General features: G+C 39.5%; 1 pseudogene; it reads right to left on the bottom strand.

The window, feature by feature from the left end:
- Positions 1-2,485: 2,485 nt before the first annotated feature.
- Positions 2,486-24,254, bottom strand: LOC119522258 (annotated as a pseudogene).
- Between the last annotated feature and the right edge of the window lie 1,639 nt (positions 24,255-25,893).

Genomic DNA, 25,893 nt, shown 5'->3' with positions numbered 1-25,893 from the left:
CTTGTTCAGAGTTTCACAGATCCACAGCCAGATGGGAATTTTGATGTAGGACAAGACCATGCTTGTAACTGATTTTGATGAGATCTTTTACTTACCTATTGTTACTGAAATGATTTAAGTTTTTGTGACATTGTGATGGAATGAATGTGTTTTGTATATGGAAAGATCATTTCATTTTGGGGTCCAGGGGGTGTAATGTGCCAGTTTGGATGTATTATGTCCCCCAAAATTCCATGTTCTTTAATGCAATCTTGTGGGGGTCCATGTATTAGTGTCAATTAGGTTGGAATCTTTGGATTAGGCAGTTTCCATGGAGATGTGTCCCATCCAAATGTGGGTAATACCTTTGAGTAGATTATTTCCCTGGAGGTGTAGCCCCACCTATTCAGCATGTGTCTTGATTAGTTTGCTGGAGACCTATGAAAGCTCAGACAGAAGGAGCTCAGTGCTGCTGCAGCTTAGAGAGACATTTTGAAGACAGCCATTGAAAGCTGATGCTGACATTTTGGAGAATGCCATTTTTAAATGTAACCTGGGAGCAAGCAGACACCAGCCACATGCCTTCCTGGCTAATAGAGGTTTTCTGGATGCTAACGGCCTTTTCCAGTGAAAGTACACTCATGATTATGTCTTGGCTTGGATACTGTTATGGCCTTAGGATTTTAACTTTGTAACCAAATAATACCCCCTTTATAAAAGCCAATGCATTTCTGGTGTTTTGCAAAATGGTAGCATTAGCAAACCAGAACAGTAGTATTAACCCCTCTTCAATTTTTTCAAAGCATTTGAGCAGGATTGGTATTAATTCTTGGAATAATTGGTAGAATTCACATTTGAAGCCATCTAGTTCTGGGCTTTTCTTTGTAGGAAGGTTTTTGATTACTGTTTCAATGTCTTTTGTTGTGATTGGTTTGCTCAGGTCTTCTATTTCTTCTTAGGTCAGTATAGGATGTTCCTGTGTTTCCAGTAAATTGTCCATTTCACTTAAGTTGTCTAATTTGTTGGTATACATTTGTTCATAATATCCTCTTATGATCACTTGTATTTCTATGGGCCAGTGGTAATGATCCCTATCATGTATCTCATATTATTTATTTGCTTCTTCTCTCTTTTTTTTTTTCAGTCTAGCTTAAGGTTGCCAATTTGTTGATCTTTTTAAAGAACCATCATTTGTTTTTTAAAATTCTCTCTATTGTTGTCTGTTGTTCTCAATTTCATTTATTTATGCCCAAGTATTTATTATTTATTTCCTTCTGCTCATGTTAGGATTAGTTTGCTGTTCTTTCTCTAAATTATCTAGGTGTGCATTTAGTTCTTTTACCTCTTCTTTTTTTTGGAAAGTCAACACAGATTTTTATTTTTACATAAAAGTTTTTCTCAAAGGTACAACTTGTGAATTAAACAACGTTTCTTCTTCTTTCTAGGGACATAAAATATGTTTTCTAGTCAGTAATGTTATACCAAATATTTTCTGAAACCAAAACCAGACAGATGAATAAGAAAGCTGTTGCTACTTCCTACTCATGCTGCACTAGAGCAGTAAACACCATCTTCGTAGGAGAGATTTGTCATGTAGAAGGAGTTGCAGAGCTTGCAGTCATATTTTTTTACTAAGCTCACAACCACCCCAACAGAAAACCTAATGAATTGATCTATATAGAAAGGACTTTAAGCAAACCTGCACAAAAGCACTTGACATGCTCTAAGTCAAGGATACATCTTAGGCCTATATTCAGGACACAGTTCATTCATTTTTGCCCAGCAAGTTAGGGACAGCAATGTAGAAAGCATTTTGCCTTCATAGCTCTAACACTTAAAGCACACAGCATATAATACTTTGATCTTTAAATGAGTATTATGGAAATTCCAAGCTTAGATCCCACTAAGTTAGCCTGAATATTCATATCTAAAGATATATTTTCAGGAAATAATGCTTAAAGTGGGCTTCCAGGAAAACAATGGAACTACATAATGATCAGCAGAAGACAGTGATAAAAGGACTGGAAACATAAGCTGAGTTTTGCATGCAGTTTTTAGGTAAAGGGCATCTCTTTGACTGTCATGGCCAAGACTAGCTATAATAATAGGTGCTCTATAAATCTGAAGACAGAGACAGTGACACCCTAGGTAAAACACTCCCAAATAAAGAACCCACACAGCTGGACAACTGGGGCTGGAGGACTGAAATTCTGACCCAAGTGTAAGGGCTAAGCATGCACAGAAGTTTCATGCAAAGCCTGCTCTGGTACTGGGGGCAGACAGGGCTTGTGATTGTGGGTTACTCCACACTGTTGACATACCATTTACATTGGGGGAAGGACTTCTCCCAAGAAGCACCTGATACAGGTGTCTACTCTAGGAAGTGTATTAGAGTTACTGAATACAAGAAGGTGGTTCAGGAGAAACAGGTCCTGGGAATATTAGGGAATTTTCTCTTTTACCCATCAATGCTTAACTTTAATGAACAGCCATAGGATGCTCAGTCTTATAAGATGTATTCTATTGTTGGGATTAACCAAAGCCTCACCCAGCCCACTGTGCTAGTGATGTCCAGACCCATCCCACTGCCTATAGAAGGGAGTGAAAGCCACAGATTTTTCTGTGGAGCTGGTATGGAAGATGACTGGCACAGTAAAGTCACCTTTAAACCACCGCTTTCATCCAATTCTTGGCTTTCCCTTTCTGTATTATAGTCCCAAAACATACCTTTAAAAGCCAGACAATCTGTAAACATGAGCAGCATGGCAAATACATCACCAGCCACTTCATCTTTATGCCATTGTAATGTTGTGAAAGCTGTCATGATAAGTATAGGGATCCTCTCCAGCAGCTCTTCCTCAATCTGCTTTTATACCAAGGAAACATATTTGTTAAAATGGATATGTAGGTGAGTTTATTCTCTTCTGTGTCTTGAAACTCCTGTATTACTTGTCCACAAAATTTCTCTGTAATAACTGGAACTCATCATCCATGACAATGTCCTCTAAATATCAAACAACAGCATCACATTCTGCATCAGAGGTGGAAGAGATGGACAGCATGACACTCTCTTCCTCTAAGTTGTCCTTTTCTGCTGTTGCCACATCCACTCACTTGGACAATCAGGCCCATTGGTCTCCTACCAAGTCCACTGCCCAGGTCCAGTCTCTGCTCTGCATTGAGGGTATGTCACCCAGCCAGGAGGAGGACTTACCTCAGGGGTTATGGCCTGCCTGTGGTGCAGAGGAGTCTGTGCCGGTGTGAAAGGCATGGGTCTCAGGCTCCTCACTCAGCTGCCATGCACCTGCTGTCCTCCATGCCCCACCAGGCCATTCTATGCCACCATCAACTCTGTGGGTCTCAGCATCTGTTATTGCCTGCTGCTCTTTCTTCCTTTTTGATGTAGGTGTTTAGGGCTATATCCCTCTCAGTTCTGCCTTTCCTGCATCACATCACTTTTTATATGTTGTGTTCTTGTTTTTAATTCATCTTGAGATATTTACTGATTCCTCTTGCAATTTCTTCTTTGGCACACTAATTGTTTAGGAGAGTGTTGTTTAACCTCCACATATTTGTGAATTTTCCTGTTCTCCACCTGTTATTGATTTCCAGCACCATTCCATTATGATCAAAGAATGTGCTTTGCATAATTTCAACTTTTTAAATTTATTGAGACCATTTGTGTGACGGAAAATGTGGTCTAGCCTGGAGAATGTTCCATAAGTACTTGAGAACAATGAATACCCTAGTGTATGGGGGCAAAATGTTCTCTAAATGTCTGTTAGGTCTAATTCATTTATCATATTATTTATGTTCTCTCTTTCCTTATTGATCTTCTGTCTAGATGTTTTATCTATTGATGAGAGTGGTATCTTGTGGTCTCCAACTATTATGGTAGAGAAGTCTAATACTCTCTTCAGTTTTGTCAACTTTTCTTTTCTGTTTTGCATCACCCTGGCTAGATGCATAAATATTTATGATTGTCATTTCTTCTTAGTGGATTGCCACTTTTGTTAATATATAGTGTCTTTACTTGTCTCTTAAATTTTGCATTTAAAGTCTATCTTGTTCAATATCAATATAGCTAACCCAGCTCTTTCCTGGTTGCAGTTTGTGTGAAATAAATTTTTCAAAACTTTCACTTTCAACCTATTTGTGTCTCTGGGTCTAAAGTGAGTATCTTGTAGATACCATAAAAAATGGAACATGTTTTAAAATTTATTTTTCCAATCTGTGTCCTTTGATTGGGATTGTAATCCATTACCATTCAATGCTAGTCTTGTAAGGATGGTACATACTTCAAATATTTTATACTTTGGCTTTTATATCTCATCTTTGATTTGTGTGTCTCTTTTTAATCTTTTAGTTAACCTTACTGATAATCTTCATTTCTGCACTTTCCTCCAAGCCTCTTTCTCCTGTCTTTTCCTTTCTGCCTGTAACATTCCCTTTAGTAATTCTTGTAGGGCAGGTCTCTTATTTAGGATCTCTCTCAGGTTTACCTATGAATATTTAATCTCCCCATCATTTTAATAACATTTTTATTGTGATTGTTCACATACCATACAATTATCCAAAGATGCAAAGTGTAGAATCAATTACTCCCGGTACCATCATAGAAATGTGCATCAATCACCACAATTAATTTTTTTCAATATTTAGAACATTTTCATTACTCCAGTAAAGAAATAAAAACACAAAAAGGAAACTCAAATACTCCCATATCCCTAACCACCCCCCTCCATCATTGACTCATAGTATTGGTATAGTACATTTGTTACTATTTATGAAAGAATGTTAAAATACTACTAACTGTAGTATATAGTTTAAAATAGGCATCTTTTTATCTATATGTCCCTCTATTATTAACTTCTAGTTGTAGTGTCATACATTTGTTCTGGTTTATGAAACAGATTTCTCATATTTGTACAGTTAATCATTGGCATTGCCCACCAAATGTTCACTGTTTTATACATTCCCATCTTTTAACCTCCAACTTTCCTTCTGGTGACATACATGACTCTAAGCTTCCCATTTCCACCACATTCATGCACCATTCAGCACTGCTAGTTATTCTCACAGTGTCCTACTCTCACCTCTATTCATTTCCAAACATTTAAGTTCAACCTTGTTGAACATACTGCTCATAATAAGCAGCTGTTCCCCATGCTTTAGCCTCATTCTATATCCTGGTAACTTATATTTCATGTCTATCAGTTTACATATTATAACTAGTTCTTATCAGCGAGACCTTGCAATATTTGTCCTTATGTGTCTGACTTATTTCACTCACTATACTGCTCTCAAGGTTTCTTCATCAACCCATTTTTTAAACATGGTTTTGTTCACACAATGTATTAGTTAGGGTTCTCTAGGGAAATAGAATCAATGAGAGGTGTCTCTGACTATCGGATTTGTAAAAGTGACTCACACAGCTGTAGGTATGCATGAGTCCAAATTCTGTAGAGCAGTCAGCAAACTGTCAACTCCAAGAAAGATGTCCGATGAACTCCTCAGGAAATGAACCATGAACTTCGACGAACTCCTCAGGGAGTGAACTGGGATCTTCGAAGAACGTATTTGATGAACTCCTCAGGAAACGAATCAGCAACTTTGACAAACACCTCAGGAAATTCTTCACTGGGCAGCTGAAGAAGAAGTGAAGGTCCTCTAACTGTCTCACTTATAAGTCTTCAACTGATTAATTGGATTAAATCCAGCCAATTGCATTCTCTCATTGTGGAAGACATGCCCTTTGGTGAGTCATCAGTCACAGCTGCAGTCAATTGACTGATGATTTAACAAACCAGCCTGTTGGTTTATTAACCACCCACAAACATCCTTACAGCAGTTGTTAGGCCAGTGTTTGCTTGACCAGACAGCTGGGTACTATCACCTGGCCAAGTTGACACATGAACCTAACCATCAGAGTCCACCCCTTGCCAACTTGGTAGTTATACACATCACCTAAAACCATACTTTATCTCTCAGTAGAATAACAATAACAGACATATATTTTGCCTAACAAAGCTCTGCTGTGCAGCATACAACTGGAAATGCACTAAATCTCTCCAGAATAGGGTGTAAGTCCTTGGGTGACATTAGCTTTTTTTTTTTTTTTTTCTTTTTTTTTCTTTTTTTTTCATTTTTATTGAGATTGTTCAGATACCATACAATTGTCCAAAGATCCAAAGTGTACAATCACTTGCCCCTGGGTACCCTCATACAGCTGTGCATCCATCACCACACTTAATTTTTGTTCAAGTTTTAGAAACTTTTCATTACTCCAGACAAGAAATAAAGTGAAAGATGAAAAAAGAAAAAAAGAAAAGGAAACTCTAATCCTCCCCTATCCCTAACCAACTCCCCTCAATTGTTGACTCGTAGTATTGGTATAGTACATTTGTTACTGTTTATGAAAAAATGTTGAAATACTACTAACTGTAGTATATAGTTTGCAATAGGTATATATTTCTTCCCTATATGCCCCTCTATTATTAACTTCTAATTGTATTGTCATACATTTGTTCTGGTTCATGGAAGTGATTTCTAGTATTTGTCCAGTTGATCATGGACATTGCCCACCATAGGATTCAGTTTTATACATTCCCATCTTTTGACCTCCAACTTTCCTTCTGGTGACATATATGGCTCTGAGCTTCCCCTTTCCACCTCATTCACACACCATTCGGCACTGTTAGTTGTTCTCACATCTTTCTACCGACACCCCTGTTCATTTCCAAACATTTAAGTTCATCCTAGTTGAACATTCTGCTCATACTAAGCAACCGCTCCCCATTCTTAAGCCTCATCCTATATCTTGGTACCTTATATTTCATGTCTATGAGTTTACATATTATAATAAGCTCCTATTAGTGAGACCCTGCAATAATTGTCCTTATGTGTCTGGCTTATTTCACTCAGTATATTGCCTTCGAGGTTTGTCATCAACCCATTTTTTTTTTAATATGGTTTTGTTCACTAACCATACATGCCAACCTAAGTAAATAATCGATGGTTCTCTGCATGGTCATATCTTTATGTGTTCACCACCTTCACCACTATCTATATAAGGGCATCTACATTTCTTCCACAAGGCAGGAGGGAGAGTCAAAGAAGGTAGAGAGGCAAAAGAAAGAGGAAAAAAAATGACAGCTAGGAAGCAGCAAAAGGAAAAATATCCTTAAATCAAAGTAGAGTAAAGAATCAGACAATACCACCAATGCCAAGTATCTAACATGCCTCCCCATTCCCCTCTCTTATCTGCATTTACCTTGTTATATCACCTTTGTTAAATTAAAGGAAGCATAATACAATGATTCTATTAGTTACAGTCTCTAGTTTATGTTGATTGCATCCCTCCCCCAATACCTCCCCATTTTTAACACTTTGCAAGGTTGACATTTGCTTGTTCTCCCTCATAAAAGAACATATTTGTACATTTTATCACAATTGTTGAATACTCTAGATTTCACCAAGTTACACAGTCCCGGTCTTTATCCTTTCTCCTTTCTTCTGGTGTCTCACATGCTCCCCACCTTCCTCTCTCAACCGTATTCATAGTTACCTTTGTTCAGTGTACTTACATTGTTGTGCTACCATCTCCCAAAATTGTGTTCCAAACCACACACTCCTGTCTTCTATCACTCTGTAGTGCTCCCTTTAGTATTTCCTGTAGGACAGGTGTCTTGTTCACAAAGTCTCTCATTGTCTGTTTGTCAGAAAATATTTTGAGCTCTCCCTCATATTTGAAGGACATCTTTGCTGGATATAGGATTCTTGGTTGGCAGTTTTTCTCTTTCAGTATCTTAAATATATCACACCACTTCCTTCTTGCCTCCATGGTTTCTGCTGAGAGATCCACACATAGTCTTATTAAGCTTCCTTTGTATGTAATGGATCGCTTTTCTCTTGCTGTTTTCAGGATTCTCTCTTTGTCTTTGACATTTGATAATCTAATTATTAAGCATCTTGGTGTAGGCCTATTCAGATCTCTTCTGTTTGGAGTACGCTGCACTTCTTGGATCTGTAATTTTATGTCTTTCATAAGAGGTGGGAAATTTTCATTAATTATTTCCTCTTTTATTGCTTCTGCCGTTTTCCCTTCTCTTCTCCTTCTGGGACACCAATGATACGTAGATTCTTGTACTTTGTTTCATCCTTGAGTTCCCGGAGATGTTGCTCATATTTTTTCATTCTTTTCTCCATCTGCTCCTTTGCATGCAGGCTTTCAGGTGTTTTGTTCTCCAGTTAATGAGTGTTTTTTCTGCCTCCTGAGATCTGCTGTTGTATGTTTCCATTGTGTCTTTCATCTCTTGTGTTGTGCCTTTCATTTCCATAGATTCTACTAGTTGTTTTTTTGAACTTTTGATTTCTGCCTTATATATGCCCAGTGTTTCCTTTACAGCCTCTAACTCTTTTGCAATATCTTCTCTAAACTTTTTGAATTGATTTAGCATTAGTTGTTTAAATTCCTGTATCTCAGTTGAAGTGTATGTTTGTTCCTTTGACTGGGCCATAACTTTGTTTTTCTTAGTGTAGGTTGTAATTTTCTGTTGTCTAGGCATGGTTTCCTTGGTTATCCAAATCAGGTTTTCCCAGACCATAACAGGCTCAGGTCCCAGAGGGAAGAAGAAATATTCAGTATCTGGTTTCCCTGAGGGTGTGTCTTAGAGAATTGCTCCACCCTGTGATGCCTCAGGTCACTGTGCTTTTCTACCCAGCAGGTGATGCCTGTTAGCCTCTAATTCTTGACTAGTGTGAGGAGGTGTGGCCATGTTCCCCAGGCTCTGGGATCTGGTTCTGAATGGAAAGGGCCCCACCCCTTTCCTCCTAGAGAAGATAGACCCCCTAAGGGGAGGTCGTTAGCATTTCAGTGGTCTCTCTCTCTGCTTGTGCTGTCTCCACCCTTCTCTGAGTCACAGACCTGGAAACTGAAAATGACTGGAGCTTTCTCCACTGAGCCAAAAAAGAAACAGATAGTCCCCTTCAGACCTAGTCCAAGGCACCCCTCCAGCTCTCCAAGGTCAGTCATCACCCAAAGCCTCTATCTGTTTTTTGGGGATTCGTACCTGTACTGAGCAGTTCATACTCGCTACGTAAAACCCCAGATGGAGCTCAGCTGAGCTATATTTGCTTGCTGGGAGAGAGCTTCTCTCTGGCACCACAAGGCTTTTCAGCTCAGGCTATGGGGGAGGGGGTCTTGTGACCTGGATCTGCAGGTTTTACTTACAGATTTTATGCTGTGTTCTCGGGCATTCCTCCCATTTCAGGTTGGTGTATGATGAGTAGATGATCTCATTTGTCCCCCCACAGTTATTCTGGATTATTTACTAGTTGTTTCTGGTTTTTTGTAGTTGTTCCAGGGGGACTACTTAGCTTCCAATCCTCTCTATGCTGCCATCTTGCCATCTCCTGACATTAGCATTTAAAATTCATTTTATTTCGCTTAAATACAGCAAAATGAACAGTACAGATTATGCCATATGATAAGGGATAAGACAGAGAAGAAAGCAAAGATATTTGCTTTACAGACAAATGCAAACATAATCATAACAAAACAAGGAGAAAAGATTCATGCCATCATAGTCCTCATTTCTGTAACTGGTCACGTGGCTGTAGTTCATATTTATCACTACCTTCTTCCACTATCCATTCCATGTTCCCTTTACCCTCAGAAAGCACTTCAGCTGGCCATGGTTCTTTGCCTGGTGGGGTGACCCAAACCTTCATTCCTGAAGTTTCTTGGCCATTGGTAGTCCTTCCTGGATTGGGTTGTTGCAGTTTTCCATTGACTTTAATCACAGGACATGGTAGTACTACGAGATGCCCTAGGGGATCTCCTGTATTCCAGGAAAACTCTTCTTTACTTCCATTGTATAGTTGCAGGGCTATTTCCCCTTGATAGTCAGGATCAATCACCCCAGCCAGTACAGTGATCCCCTTCCTTGCTTGTTGATTCAGAGGCATAAGAAGACCAAAGTGGCCAGGTGGCAGTCTTAACTTCCAGTTCAATGGGATTATTGTTGTGTTTCCTGGTGGAAGCACTCCTCCTTTTGGAACCAAGACCTGTAGACCAACAGAGCTTAAGTTTGCAGGGACAGGAAGCAAAAATTTACCTAGTGGACCATTAGGAGTGATAGTGAATGGTGCCACTCCTGTTTCTACCCCTTGATTCCTGGACCCATGAATCCTGGCTATGGGAGAAACAGCACCATAGAGTGGATGCTGATTCAGAGCATACACAGCCTCCTGGAGAACACTGCCCCAACCCTGCAAGGTATTGCCACCTAGTTGGCACTGTAACTGAGTCTTCAACAGGCTATTCAACCATTCTATCAACCCAGCTGCCTCTGGATGATGAGGAACATGGTAAGACCACAGAATTCCATGAGCATGTGCCCATTCCCTCACTTCATTTGCTGTGAAGTGAGTTCCTTGGTCCAAAGCAATGCTGTGTGGAATACCATGATGGTGGATAAGGCAGTCTGTAAGTCCATGGATGGTAGTTTTGGCAGAAGCATGTCGTGCAGGGAAGGCAAACCCATATCCAGAGTATGTGTCTTTTCCAGTAAGAAAAAATTGCTGCCCCTTCCATGATGGAAGTGGACCAATGTAATCAACCTGCCAGCAGGTAGCAGGCTGATCACCTTGGGGAATGGTGCCATATTGGGGACTGAGTGTGGGTCTCTGCTGCTGGCAGATTGGGCACTCAGCAGTGGCTGTAGCCAGGTCAGCCTTGGTGAGTGGAAGTCCATGTTGCTGAGCCCATGCATAACCTCCATCCCTACCACCATGACCACTTTGCTCATCAGCCCACTGGGCAATCACAGGAGTTGCTTGGGAAAGAGCCTGATTGGTATCCACCAAATGGGTCATTTTATCCAATTGGTTATTAAAATCCTCTGCTGAAGTCACCCGCTGGTGAGCATTCACATGGGACACAAATATCTTCATGCTGTTTGCCAACTCAGAAAGATCTATCCAAAAACCTGTTCCCCAGACTTCTTTGTCACCAAACATCCATTCATGTTCCTTCCAAGTCCCTGACCATCCAGCCAAACCATTAGCAACAGCCCATGAATCAGTATACAAATGCACCTCTGGCCAGTTCTCCTTCCAAGCAAAGTGAACAACCAGGTGCACTGCTTGAAGTTCTGCCCACTGGGAGGATTACCCCTCACCACTGTCCTTCAAGGACATCCCAGAAAGGGGCTTCAGTGCTGCAGCTGTCCACTTTTGGGTGGTGCCTGCATATCATGCAGAACCATCTGTAAAAAAGGCCTGAGTTTTCTCTTCCTCAGTCAACTGACTGTAAGGAACTCCCCAAGATGCCATAGCTGTGGGCTGAGAAAAAGAAGGTAAGGTGGAAGGAGTGGGAGCCATGGGCATTTGGGCCACTTCCTCATGTAACTTACTTGTACCTTCAGGACCTGCTCAAGCTCTATCTCATATATACCATTTCCATTTTATGATGGAGTGCTGCTGTGCACACCCAACTTTATGGCTTGGTGGGTCAGACAATACCCAACTCATGATAGGTAACTCAGGTCTCATGGTAACTTTGTGGCCCATGTTTAAGTCTTCTGTCTCTACTAAGGCCCAGGAGCAGGCCAACAGCTGTTTCTCAAATGGAGAATAGTTATCTGCAGACTATGGTAAAGCTTTACTCCAAAATCCTAAGGGCCTGCATTGTGATTCTCCTATAGGAGCCTGCCAAAGTCTCCAAACAGCATCTCTATTTGCCACTGACACTTCCAGCACCATTGGGTCAGCTGGATCATATGGTCCAAGCGGCAGAACAGCTTGCACAGCAGCCTGGACCTGTTGCAGAGCCTCATCTTGTTCTGGTCCCCACTCAAAACTAGAAGTTTCCTGGTCACTTGGTAAATGAGCCAGAGTATCACACCTAAATGAGGAACATGTTGCCAAAATCCAAAGAGGCCAACTGAGCATTGTGCCTCTTTTTTGGTCATAGGAGGGGCCAGATACAACAGCTTATCCTTCACATTAGAAGGAATATCTTGACAGGCCCCATACCACTGGACACCTAGAAATTTTACTGAGGTGGAAGGCCCCTGTATTTTTGTTGGATTTATCTCCAATCCTATGCCATGCAAATACCTTACCAACAAATCTAGAATAGTTGCTACTTCTTGCTCACTAGGTCCAATCAACATGATATCATCAATATAACAGACCAGTGTGATGTCTTGTGGGAGGGAGAAATGATCAAGATCCCTGCAGACAATATTATGACATAGGGCTGGAGAGTTGATATAACCCTGAGGTAGCACAGTGAATGTAAACTGCTGGCCTTGCCAGCTGAATGCAAACTGTTTCTGGTGGTCCTAACTGAGCTATTGAGAAAAAAGCATTTGACAGCTGAATAGCTGCATACCATGTACCAGGGGATATGTTGATTTGCTCAAGCAAGGATACCACACCTGGAACAGCAGCTGCAATTGGAGTCACCACCTGGTTAAGCTTATGATAATCCACAGTCATCCTCCAAGATCCATTTGTTTTCTGCACAGACCAAATAGGAGAGTTGAATGGGGATGTGGTGGGAATCACCACCCCTGCATCCTTCAAGTCCTTAAGAGTGGCATTAATCTCTGCAATCCCTCCAGGAATCCTGTATTGCTTCTGGTTCACTATTTTGCTAGGCAGGGGCAGTTCTAGTGGCTTCCACTTGGTCTTTCCCACCATAATAGCCCTCACTCCAGGAGTCAGGGAACCAATGTGAGGATTCTGCCAGTTGCTGAGTATGTCTATTCCAATTATGCATTCCAGCACTGGGGAAATAACCACAGAATTGGTCCAGGGACCCACTGGACCCATTGTGAGATGGACCTGAGCTAAAACTCCATCAATCACCTGACCTCCATAAGCCCCAACTCTGACTGGTGGACCAGAGTGATATTTTGGGTCTCTGGGAATTAATGTCACTTCTGAACCAGTGTCTAAATATCCACAAAATATCTGATCATTTCCTTTTCCTCAATACAGAGTTACCCTGGTAATAGGCTGTAGGTCCTCCTGGGGAAGGCTGGGAGGAAGATTAACAGTATAATTTTTTGGCAGTGTAATAAGGTCCTTCCCCAAGGATTCCTGGCCTTCCCTTCTTTCAAGGGGCTCTGGATTTGTAAATTGTCTCAAGTCTGGGAATTGATTAAGGGGCCATGGCTCTGTTTTTGTAATTCAAGGGAGACTTTTGTTCATGTGACCTAGAATTCTTTTGCCTATATAGTTCAAACAAGAATTTAGTCAACTACCCATCTATTTTACTAGTTGGTACTCCATGATCCACTAGCCAACGCCATAAGTCTCTGTGAGTCATATTATTTTGATTGCTGCTTTGAGCCTGTTTTCCATTATGGTAGCCATGCCCACCTTGTCTGTGGTGATTAACTGCAGCCACTTGGCTTCTGCTGTCTCGGGACCCAATTATCCCCATTGTGTTTATGGATTCTAGCTCAGTGACAGCAGTTCCTACAGTAATATCTGAACTACAGAGAAGGGCGACTACAGAGCTCTTCAGGGATGATGGAGCTAGTCTCACAAATTTATTCCTCGCAGTCCTGGTAAAACATGTGTCCTCTGGACATTCCAGGGGTGTGTGAGCAGATCTTTCATGATAAATCCACTCTAACATTCCAATCTCTCTAAGCCTTTGAATCCCCTCCTCCACATTGTACCAAGGCAGTTCTGGCATTTCAACTTCTGGTAATGCTGGCCACCTTTTGATCCATGTTTCAGCCAACCACCCAAACTGTTAACACCCTTTCTAACCCCTCGAGCTACAACATTGAATGCAGAATCTCTGTTTAGTGGACCCATATCAGAAAATTCAGCCTGATCCAACCTTATATTCCTTCCACCATTTCCCATACCCTTAATATCCATTCCCACACATATTCCCCTGGTTTCTGTCTGTATAAGTTGGAAAACTCATACTGTTCCTTTGGAGTATAGTGTACCTCCTCATGGGTCACACTTTGTATCTCACCCTTTGGGGCCTGTTGGGACTTTAGCATAGTTATAGGTCTTGAAGCAAAGACTGGTGGTGGGGTTGGGTCATGAAAAGAGTTAGAATTATCCCTCAAGCCATTTACCTCAGGACATTTTGTTGCATTTTCATCTCTTAAAACAGGATTAATCTCTCCAGACAGAGGAGTGAGGGCTGCTTCCTCAGGGGAGGTGATTACAGGATTAGCAGGCACTGAAGTGTTAATCTCTTTAGGTGGGGGTTGTGTGGCAGGCTCCTTAGGGCAGACTGGAGGTGGGGAAGCCATTTCCTTAGCACAGCCCTCTACAGGTAAATCTAATAGTGACTCAGCAGAATCCAGGGTTCCAATGTCCTCACTGCCATTATTATCAATCCGTATGTCCCCATCCCGTTTCTGGATCCCATTCTTTTCCAAACAATGCCTTTGCTTTAACAGCAGACAGCCTGAGAGGTTGAGATTTTAGTTTCCATTGTAAATCTGCTACTCACACAATGAGAGTCTGTGTCTGGTTTTCAGAAACTTCCAGTCTGTGGGCACAGGAAATAAGATTTTCTTTCAGGGCACACATAGAAACCTTTACATCTGTCATATGGCATTTAAGTTTTGAATTTGAAGCCTTTAGCTCATCCCTTTCTCTTACAACTGTATCCAAAGTATCTAAGAGCAGCCAGCCAACATCATTATACTTTTTAATACTGCAAAACTCTGTGAAGTTGTCAAAAACACTGTCACCCAGAGCCTTGCTTTGTACTAGAGTATGATTAGGAGAATCAAATGGTGCTATTTTGCATATCTCCTTTGCCAACTCATGCCATGGACTGTCAGTGCCCTCTTGATTATTGGAAATAGAGTCATTAGTGCCTTTGAATATAATCAGAGTAGAAAAGAAATTGTAAAAGCCCATTTTAAGATTCTGTTTCTCAAGAACCACTCCCAGTACCAAGTTGTATTAGTTAGGTTTCTCTAGGCAAACTGAATCAATGAGAGGTGTCTCTATCAGATTTTTTTAAAGTGACTCACACAACTGTAGGTATGCATGAGTCCAAATTCTGTAGAGCAGTCAGCAAACTGTCAACTCCAAGGAAGATGTCCGATGAACTCCTCAGGAAACGTACCATCAACTTTGATGAACTCCTCAGGAAATTCTTCACTGGGCAGCAGAAGAAGAAGTGAAGGTCCTCTAACTGTCTCACTTATGAGTCTTCAACTGATTAATTGGATTAAATCCAGCCAATTGCATTCTCTCATTGTGGAAGTCATGCCCTTTGGTGAGTCATCAGTCACAGATGCAGTCAATTGACTGATGATTTAATAAACCAGCCTGTTGGTTTTTTAACCAGCCACAAATGTCTTTGCAGCAATTGTTAGGCCAGTGTTTGCTTGACCAGACAGCTGGGTACTATCACCTTGCCAAGTTGACACATGAACCTAACCATCACACACACCATACATTCCATCCTAGTAAACAATTGATGGTTCCCTGTATAGTCACGTATGTTTGTACTCACCACCCTTACCACTATCTATATAAGGACATATCCATTTCTTCCACAAAGCAGGAGGAAGGGTTGAAGAAGTTAGAGAGGCAAAAGAAAAAGAAAAAAGAAAGAGAAAACAATCATGACAGCCAGGAATAAGCAAAAGGAAAGATAACATTAAACTAAAGTAGAATAAAGAGTCAGACAACATTATCAATGCCAGGAGTCCCATAACCCTCCTTTATACCCCCTCTTATATGCATTTAGTCTTGGTATATTGCCTTTGTTATATTAAAAGAATCATAATCAAGGTTTCTGTTAATTATAGTCTCCAGCTTGCATTGATTATATTTTTCCACAAATACCTCCCTATTTTTAACACCTTGCAAGTTTGACTGTCATTTCTTCTCCCTCATGAGAAAACATATTTGTACATTTTATCACAATTGTTGATCACTCTACATTTCACTGAGTTATACAGTCCCAGTCTTAATCTTTCCTCTTTCCAGCCGCTGTCCCACATGATCCTAACCTTCCTCTTTCAACCATACTCAAGTCATCTTTGTTCAGGGTACTTATATTGCTGTGCTCCCATCACCAAAAATTGTGTTCCAAACCTCTCACTCCTGTTTTTTTTCCTATCTTTAGTGCCCCCCTAGTATTTCCTGTAGAGCAGGTATCTTGTTCACAAACTCTGCCATAGTTTGTCAGAGAATATTTTAAGCTCTCCCTCATATTTGAAGGACAGTTTTGCCAGACATAGGATTCTTGTTTGGTGTTTTTTCTCTTTCAGCATCTTAAATATATCATCCCACTTCCTTCTTGCCACCATGGTTTCTATTGAGAAATCCACACATAATCTTATTAAGTTTCCTTTGTATGTGAAGGATTGCTTTTCTCTTGCTGCTTTCAGGCTTCTCTCTTTGTCTTTGACATTTGATAATCTGATTATTAGGTGTCTTGGCATAGGCCTATTCAGATCTATTCTGTTTGGGGTGTGCTGCACTTCTTGAAACAGTAATTTTATGTCTTTCTTAAGATATGGGAAATTTTCATTGATTATTTCCTCTATTATTGCTTCTGCCCCTTTTCCCTTCTCTTCTTCTGGGACACCCATGACACGTACATTCCTGCATTTCATTTTGTCATTCAATTCCCATACATGTTGCTCATATTTTTCCATTCTTTTCTGTGTAGGCTTTCAGGTGCCTTGTTCTTTTCTGTGTAGGTTTTCAGGTGCCTTGTTTTCCAATTCCTGAGTATTTTCTTCTGCCTCTTGAGATCTGCTGTTTTATGTTTCCATTTTGTCTTTCATCTCTTTTGTTGTGCTTTTCATTTCCATAGATTCTGCCTGTTGATTTTTGAATTTTCAGTTTCTGCCTTATGTATTCCCAGTGTTTTCTTTATAGCCTTTGGCTCTTTTGCCATATCGTCCATAAACTTTTCAAATTGATTTAGCATTTGTTGTTTCAAATCCTGTATCTTAGTTGAAGTATAAGTTTTTTCCTTTGACTGGGCCATAAGTTCATTTTTCTTAGTGTAGGTTGTAGTTTACTGTTGTTTAGGCATCTGGATTCCTTGGTTACCCCAGTCAGGTTTTTGCAGACCAGAACAGTCTCAGGTCCCAGAAGGAAGAAATACTCAATAATCAGTTTCCCTGATTGTGTGTCTTAGAGGATTGACACAACCTGTGCTTTTCTGCCCAGCAGGTGGTTCCTGTCAGCCTGTCACTCCAGTCTGGTTTAAGGAGGTGTGGCCCATGGCTGTTTTCCCCCAGGCTCTGGGGTCTTGTTCTGAATGGAAGGCAGGTAGTAGAGCTTGGTACAACCTTCTTCCTCTTAGGGAAGATATGCCCATTAGGGAGTTTTCATTTGCATATAAATAGATTCTTTGTTTCTCTGACTCTGCTATCTCCATCCCTGCCTGGGTCAGAGTGCTGCAAGTTTAAAATGACTGAGGCTTTCTCTACTGCAGAGCACTGCTAGCTGAAAATGACTGAGTCTTTCTACACTGAGCCCCCCAGGTTGAGAGTAAAAAAAGGGACAGAAAGTCCTGTTTCAGGGTCAGTCCATGGCCCCCAAATTCACCCATCAACTGGAGATAGTACCTGGTCCTCTGGGCTCCCTGTCTTGAGAGGGAGAAGTCCCCTGGCTCTTCAAGTTCAGTTGTCACTAAAAGCCTCTCTGTTTGTTGGGGATTTCCAGCTTGCATTGATCAGTCCATGTTTGCCTATTAAAATCTTAGTTGAAGCTGGGCTAGGTATATTCACTTGTCCAGAGAGTGCTGCAATGTAGCGCAGCAAGGGTTTGCAGTTCAGGCTGCCATGAGAAAAGGGGTCTTAGCTCAGGTCCACAGATTTTACTTACAGATTTTATGCTGCAATCTCAGACATTTCTCCCCAAACCAGATTGCTGCATGATGTGTGGACAGTCACAGTTGTTCCCCAGAAGTTATTCCATATCTTTTACTCATTGTTCCTGGTTGTTTATTAGTTGCCCTGGGGGGACTAACTAACTTCCACTCCTCTCTATGCTGCCATCTTCTTGCCTCTCTGCTCCCCCTCATTTTTAAAGGATGATTTTGCTGGATAAAAAATTCTGGACTGGTGGTTTTTCTATTTCAGTACCTTAAATATATCATACCACTGCTTTCTTGTCTCCATGTTTTTTGATTAAAATTTAGGACTAAGTCTTATTGAGCGTCCCTTGTATGTAATGAACCACTTTTCTCTTGTTGGTTTGATAATCCTCTCTTTATCTTTGACATTTGACATTCTGATTGGTATGTTTCTTGGAGTAGATCTAATAGGATTTATTCTGTTTGGAGTATGTTGCATTTCTTGGACATGTACCTTTATGTCTTTAATAAGAGTTGGGAAATTATTAGCCATCATTTCCTCAAATATTCTTTCTGCCCCCTTTCCCCCTCTCTTCTCCTCTGGGATACCCATGATGCATCTATCTGTGTGCTTTATGCTGTCTTTCAAGTCCCTGAGACTCTGCTCCATTTTTTCCATTCTTTTCCCCATCTCTTCTTCTGTTTGCAAGATATCAAATGTACTATCCTCTAGTTCACTGATACTTACTTCTGCCTGTTCAAATCTGCTGTTGTATTCCACCAGTGTTTTTTATGTCTTCTATTGTGACTTTCATTCCCATAAGTTCTGACATATTTTGCATGCTTTCAAATTCTTCTTGCTTACCCAGTGTCTTTTTAATATCCTTCATCTCTTTTGCCATATTTATATTTACCTCCTTGAATTGATTTAGATTTGTTTGAAGATCATTGATTAGTTGTTTCAAATCCTGTATCTCATTTAAAGTTTTAAATTGTTCCTATGACTGAGGCATATCTTCCTGTTTCTTAAACTATGTGTTTTGATTTATTGCTTTTGTCTGGGGATCTGATATTCTTGATACACTTACTCTGCAGGTCAGTTTCTCTCTCTGGCCTAGGGTTTTCTTGTTGATTGGCTTTGTGCTAAAGCTCTTCTTTGACACTTTGTTCAACTTATTTTAGACCTTTAAAATAGCTCATGTTAAACTGATTAGAATTTTTTCAGCTCTTATTCATCTGATTCTTGCCCTCCATATATGGTACAATATTTGAGATTGCATTATTTGTGTGAATGATTCACACCCATAAGAAAGCTTCCTTTCCCTTGTTCCTCTCCTGTCAATATTGACTATTCTGTTTTTGATTTGCCTTTATGTTTTTAACAACCCTTTCATTACTTAAAGCTTCTTTTACCTAGAGGGTTAATTCTGGAAGGAATTTCCCCCTGGAGAGGACCTTCCCAAATCAGGATTTCCCACACAAAACAGGCCCAGGGTCCATATAGGGGGTGTATATTTGTTCCTAATTGCTCTGTGGAAGAGATCTGGAAAGAAACCAGTCTTCTCTATGACATCTCCATGATTCTCTGCTTTCCTGGTATTCTGAGATGACACTCCAGGCAACTGTTCCCCACAGTCCTAATGTGGTACTGAAACTTTAATTCTCAACTGAGACCACCCCTGCTGGGGGCATGTGTGAGACAGAGGCTGCCAACTGCTTTGGGCTGGAGTGGGTTGAAACTTTGCTCAGATAGCAGACCCTGCTATCTGAATTTTCTAATCAACAGCTACAGTATGTGCTGGGCCATAACCCTCACTTTTCTTGGAGAAGAGTTACCCTTCAGTAAACTGTTCCTTGCAGCCCAAAGAAGTTACAATCTCTCTCAAACAGCTATACTTTCTCCCTTGACAGGGTGAGGGCTGAAACAGAAGTTTCTGGCTGCTTTCTGTCATGCACAGTTTGAAACTGTAGCTGTGATTGTAGCTGGAATCCTACAATCTGAATTTGCTAATCAAAAACTGCATTTGGTGCAAAGCCTTGTACTTTTCTTGGGGAAGATCTGCCCTTCAGCAAATTGTCCCCCACCACACTGAGAAGTTACTTTGTCTTGCTAACAGCTCCCAATTCCTCCCTTAATGGGGGAAGTGTTGAAACAGAGGCTTCCAGCTGCTGTCTTTCCTGGGTGGATTGAAACATTAGATGTGCTCAGAGTTGGAACCCAGCAATCTTAATTTTGCTAATCAAAAGCCACAATTGATGCCCAGACATACTTCCTCCCCCCACAAGTTATTTGGAAAGAGGGCTTCTATTTCCAGACAGTGGCTTTTGGGGCGGCCTGCTGCACTAGTGAGTGATGGGCAGCAGCTTCCACAGTGTGAGGAGTTCTACTTATGGATCTTCACTGCAGTTTATCAGTCTCTTCCTTCAGCTCTTCCCTGGATTACCTATGGGGTTCTTATCTCTGGAACCCACTGAAAAATTGTTTCAGCTGGTTCATGTTTATTTACTAACTTCCCTGGAGGATAAACTGAATCCTAGAGCTCCCTAATACACCATCTTGAAACTCACTCTCCTATCTCTTTTCCTTTAATAGATTTTGATTTAAGTTTTGCATATGGTGTGAGATGGGGTCAACCTCCATTCTTTTCTATATGGATACCCAGTTTTCTAATCATCATTTTTCAAGAAACTGTTCTTTCCCAATTGAGTGGGTATAGGAGGCTTGTCAAAAATCAACTGGCAATAGATGTGGGGATCTCACTTTGATTTTATTGGGCTATATATCTACCATTCTACTGGTACCACGTAGTTTTGACGACTGAAGTTTTGTAATAGGAATAAGAGTTAGGAACTGTAAGTCCTCCAACTTTGTTCTTCTTTTTCAAGATTTTTTTTTTTTATATTCAGGGCCCCTTTCCTTACAAATAAATTTGATAATTGTCCTTTGCATTTCATCAAATTCTGTTGCAATTTTGATTGGTATTGTGTTAAATATGTAAATAATTTTGGGTAGAATGGACATCTTGAAAATATTTAGTCTTCCAATCCATGAACATGGAATATCCTTCCATTAATTTAGAGCTTCTTTGAGTTATTTTAGCAAAGTTTTGTAGTTTTCCATATATTAATATTTTACATCCTTCATTAAATTTATTCTGAAATATTTCATTCTATACATTGCTTTTGTGAATGGAAATTTTCTCTTGTTTTACTCCTCAGATCCATTTCTTACTAGTATAAAGAAATACTATTGATTTTTAAGTTTTCAATTTGTTCCCAGCCATTATGCTGAATTCATTTATTAGCTCTAGTATCATTGTTGTAGTTTTTCAGGACTTTCTATCTATAGGACCATATTATCTGAAAATAGTGAAATATTTTTTACATGTTCCTTTCCAATTTGGATGTTTTTTTATTTTGTTTTCTGACCTAACTGCCCTTTCTAGAACTTCCAATACAATGTTGAATACCAGTGGTGACAGGGGGCATCCTTGTCTTGCTCCAGATCTTGGAGGGAAAGCTTTCAGTCTCGCAACTGAGTATGAAGTTAGCTGTGGGTTTTTCATATACACCCTTTATTGTTTTGAGTAAGTTTCCTTCTATTCCTATTTTGAAGTGTTTTTATCAAGAAGGGATGCAGAGTTTTGCAAAATGCTTTTTCTGCATCAATTGAGATAACCATGAGGTTTTCCCCTTTTGTTTTGTTCTTGTGTTGTATTACCTCAATTGATTTTCTTAGGTTGAAACACCCTTGCATACCTGGGATAAAACCAACTTGATCATGGTGTATAGTCCTTTTAGTCTGCTGTTGGATTCCATTTGCTAGTATTTTGTTGAGGATTTTTCATCTAGATTCATAGTAGAAATTGGTCTCTAATTTTCTTTTCTTGTAGTATCTGTATCTGGCTTTGGTATTAGGGTGATGTTCTCATAGAATGAATTAGGTGAGTGTGCTGATTTGAATCTATTATGTACCCCATAAAAGGCCATGCTCTCTTAATCCATCCCTGTGGTGACAGACCTATTGTTGTGTTGGAACTTTTGATTAGCTTGTTTCCATGGAGATGTGACCCAGCCTATTCCAGGAGGGTCTTAATCCCCTTTATGGAGTCCTCTATGAGATGATAAAAGATGAAACTCAGAGAAGCTAAGAGAGAAACACCCAGAGACATTTTGGAGAGACAAAACCATATTGAAACAAGGTTATGTGAGTGAAGAACCAGCAGATGCTGGCCATATGCCTTCCCATGTGACAGAGGAACCACATATGCCATTGGCCAATCTTCAGAGTAGGTATGGTCCTGTTGATGCCTTAATTGGGACATTTTCATGGCCTTAGAATTGTAACTTGTAACTTAATAAGTCCCCATTGTTAAAAGTCAACCCATTTCTGTTACATGCATTCTGGCAGCTTTAGCAAATCAAAGCAATAATGTTCCCTCCTGTTCAAATTTTTGTGAAAAATTTGAAAAGGATTGTTATTACTTCTTCTTGGAATGCTTGGTATAATTCACCTGTGAGGACATCTTGTACTGGTCTTTCTTTCATTGGGAGGTTTTTAATGACAGATTGAATCTCTTTACTTGTAATTGGTATGTGGAGATCTCCTATTTCTTCTAGATTCAGTGTAGGTTGTTTGAGATTCTAGATATGTATATATTTCATCTAAGTTGTCTAATTCTTTGGTCTACAGTTGTTCATTTTATCCTCTTATACTCCCTTTTATTTCTGTGGGGTCAGGATTAATGCCTGTCTCTCCTTTCTGATTTTATTAGTTTCTTCCATAATTTTACTTTGTCAATTTTACTGTTTGTCAAATATATTGATCTTCAAAATTTTTGGTTTTGTTACTGCACTCTATTGTTTTGTTATCCTCTGTTTCTTTTATTTCTACCCTAACATTTATTTTCTCCATTATAAAGCTTTGTCTTTAATTTCCTTTTCCTTTTCTATTTCCTCCTGAATTGAAATTAGGTCTTTGATTTTGCTCTTTCTTCTTTTTTTTAATGTATGCATTTGGGCTTTAAGTTTCCCTTTCAGCCATGCATTCACTGCACCCCTTCAGTTTAGATAAGATGTGTTCTCATTTTTGTTCTTGAGATGAATTAAAATGAGTGTTAATGGATTAAACTCCTCAATCAAAAGACACAGATCAGAAGAATAGATTAAAAAGTGTGCTCCAAACTATATATTGTTTACAAGAAAATCACATTAGGCAAAAAGATGCAATAAAGTTGAAAGAGAAAGGATGGAAAAAAATTCCATGAAATTACTAGTCAAAAAAAGCTGGAGTAGTTATACTAATATCAGACAAAATAGACTTAAATAACATAGACATTATTCTTTAGCCTGCTGATTGCTTTAGAGTTTGTTATTTAAGTTCCAAATATATGGGGATTTTCCAATTCTCTGCCTGTTATTGATTTCTGGCCTCATTCCTCTAGGACTTGAGAAGATGCATTGTATGATTTTTATCTTTTCACATCTATTAAGACTTTACTTGTGACCCAACATATGGTCTATCCTGATGAATGATCCATGTTCATGTGAGAAAAATGTATAATCCTGCTTTTGGGGGATATGTCTGTTAGGTGTACTTCATTTATAATATTTTTCAAGTTCTCAGTTTCCTTATTGATCTTCCATCTGGATGTTCTATTGATGAGAGTGCTGTATTAAAGTCTCCAACTTCTAGTGTAGAGGGGTCTATTTTTAGCTTCACTTTTGCTAGCATTTGCCTCATGTATTTTCAGGTACCTTGGTTAAGTGCATAAATATTTATAATTGTTATTTCTTCTTAGAGGCTTGAACAGTTTTGTTAATATATAGTGTCTTTCTCTGTCTCTTGTAACAGCTTTTGTCTTAAAGCCTACTTTGTCTGATATTAATATAACTACTCCAGCTTTTTTTGACTAGCATTTTCATGGTATTTCTTTTTCCATCCTCTTTCAACTTTATTGCATCTATTTGCCTAAGGTGACTTTCTTGTAAACAACATATAGTTTGCAACTCACTTTTTAATCTATTAGTCCAATCTGTGCCTTTTGATTGAAGAATATAATCCATTAATATTCAGCATTATTACTGTAAAAGCAGTAATTAATGTCAGCCATTTTCTTCTGATTTTTGTCACATTTTTTCTCTTTTCCTTCATTTCAACCTCTTTTTTTGTGTACTTTATCTTTTGTGATGTTTCTGACTGATCCCTTTCTCATCTCTGTTTCTGTATATTTTAAGGTACTTTTGTTTCCCCTTTTTATGTTGTTTTTGTCTCATGTTACCTCCTTTTATGTTTCCTGTCCATTATCAGGAAACATGACTTTTTCAATTATATTCTGACTCATGGAATTAAAGAGTAGAGTTGTATTTTGAGGATACAGTACTATTGGGTTTTCTATTTACCCATTTAATTACCTTTTCTGATGATCTTCATTTCTTCACACTTCATGCTACTCTCTGCTGTCTTTTTATTTCAACCTGGAGAACTTCATTTAGTTATTCTTGTAGGGTCAGTCTTTTGTTGTGAATACTCTCAGTTTCTGCTTATCTGTGAATATTTTAAACTCTCCCCCATTTTTGAAGGCAGTTTTGCCAGAAAAAGTATTTTTAGTTGGCAGTTTCTCTCTTTCAGTACCTTAAATATATCACACCAGGACCTTCTTACCTTCATGTTTTCTGATGAGAAAATGGTGCTTAGTCTTATTGCAGATCACTTGTATATGACAAATGAATTTTCTCTTGATGCCTTCAGAATTCTCTCTTTATCTTTGGCATTAGACATTCTGATTAGTATGTGTCACAGAGTAGGTCTATTAAGATTTAATCTCTTTGGAGTACATTGCAATTCTTGGACATGTGTCTATATATATATGCCCTTCATAAGAGCTGGAAATTACTGGCCATGATTTCCTCAAATATTATTTCCATCTCTTTTCCCTTCTCTTCTTCTTCTGGGACACAAATGTTTGTGTTTTTTTAATTCAGTTTTATTGAGATATATTCACATACCATACAATCACCCAAAGTGTACAATCAATTGTTCACAATACCATCATATAGTTGTGAATTCATCCCCACAATTTTGAACATTTTCATTAATCCCCCCAAAAATAAAATAAGAATAAAAATAAAGTAAAAAAGAACACTTAAAACATCCAATTCCCCATCCCACCCTATTTTTCATTTAATTTTTGTCCCCATTTTTCTACTCATCCGTCTATATACTGGAAAAGGGGTGTGTAAGCTACAAGGTTTTCACAACCACTTGGTCACACCATATAACATACATAGTTATACATTCATCTTCAAGAATCAAGGCTACTGGGTTGCAGTTTGACACTCTAAAAACTAAAAAGGGGTACCTATATAGTACATAAGAATACCCTCCAGAATGATCTCTTGACTCCACTTGAATTCTCTCAGCCACTGAAAATTTATTTTGTTTCATTTTGCTTCCCCCTTTGGGCAAGGAAACCTCCTCAATCCCACAATGCCAGGTCCAGACTCTTCTCCAGGAATCATGTCCCATGTTACCAGGGGGATTTATACTCCTGGGAGTCATGACCTCTGTAGGGGGAAGGGCAGTGAGTTTACCTGCTGAGTAGGCTTAGAGAAAGGCAGGCCACCTCTGAGCCCAAAAGAGGTTGTCTAGGGAAGAAACTTAGGCACAATTATAAGTAGGTCTAGCCCCTCTATTGCAGTGACAAGCTTCATAAGGACAAGCCCCAAGATTGAGGGTTCAGCATACTAAATTTGTAGTCCTCAATGCTTGTGAGAATATCTCTCCCTAGATGGGATAGTTTGACATTTCCACATTTTTACCCAATTTTTTAGGGAGGTCTTGCAAATACATTTTATTCTCTGCCCAAATTACCTTGGGATGTATTGGGATTTCACACTAGCCTGTACAAACCTCCTAGTTCTCACTTCCTGATCAAAGTTCCATGTAATTATGGTGTTTGAATAAACTGGCCATAGAAGTTAAATTATTTAGTGTGCTACAGAAAATATAGATCCTGCACTAAATAAACATCTCTTCGCTTGGCCTCACACAGAATTTGAAGTTTTAAAATGCTGTCAGTATCACC

This window comes from Choloepus didactylus, chromosome X, assembly GCF_015220235.1.
Source record: "Choloepus didactylus isolate mChoDid1 chromosome X, mChoDid1.pri, whole genome shotgun sequence".
In the NCBI taxonomy this organism is placed as follows: Eukaryota; Metazoa; Chordata; class Mammalia; order Pilosa; family Megalonychidae; genus Choloepus; species Choloepus didactylus.
This window is presented reverse-complemented; position numbering and strand designations above follow the sequence as displayed.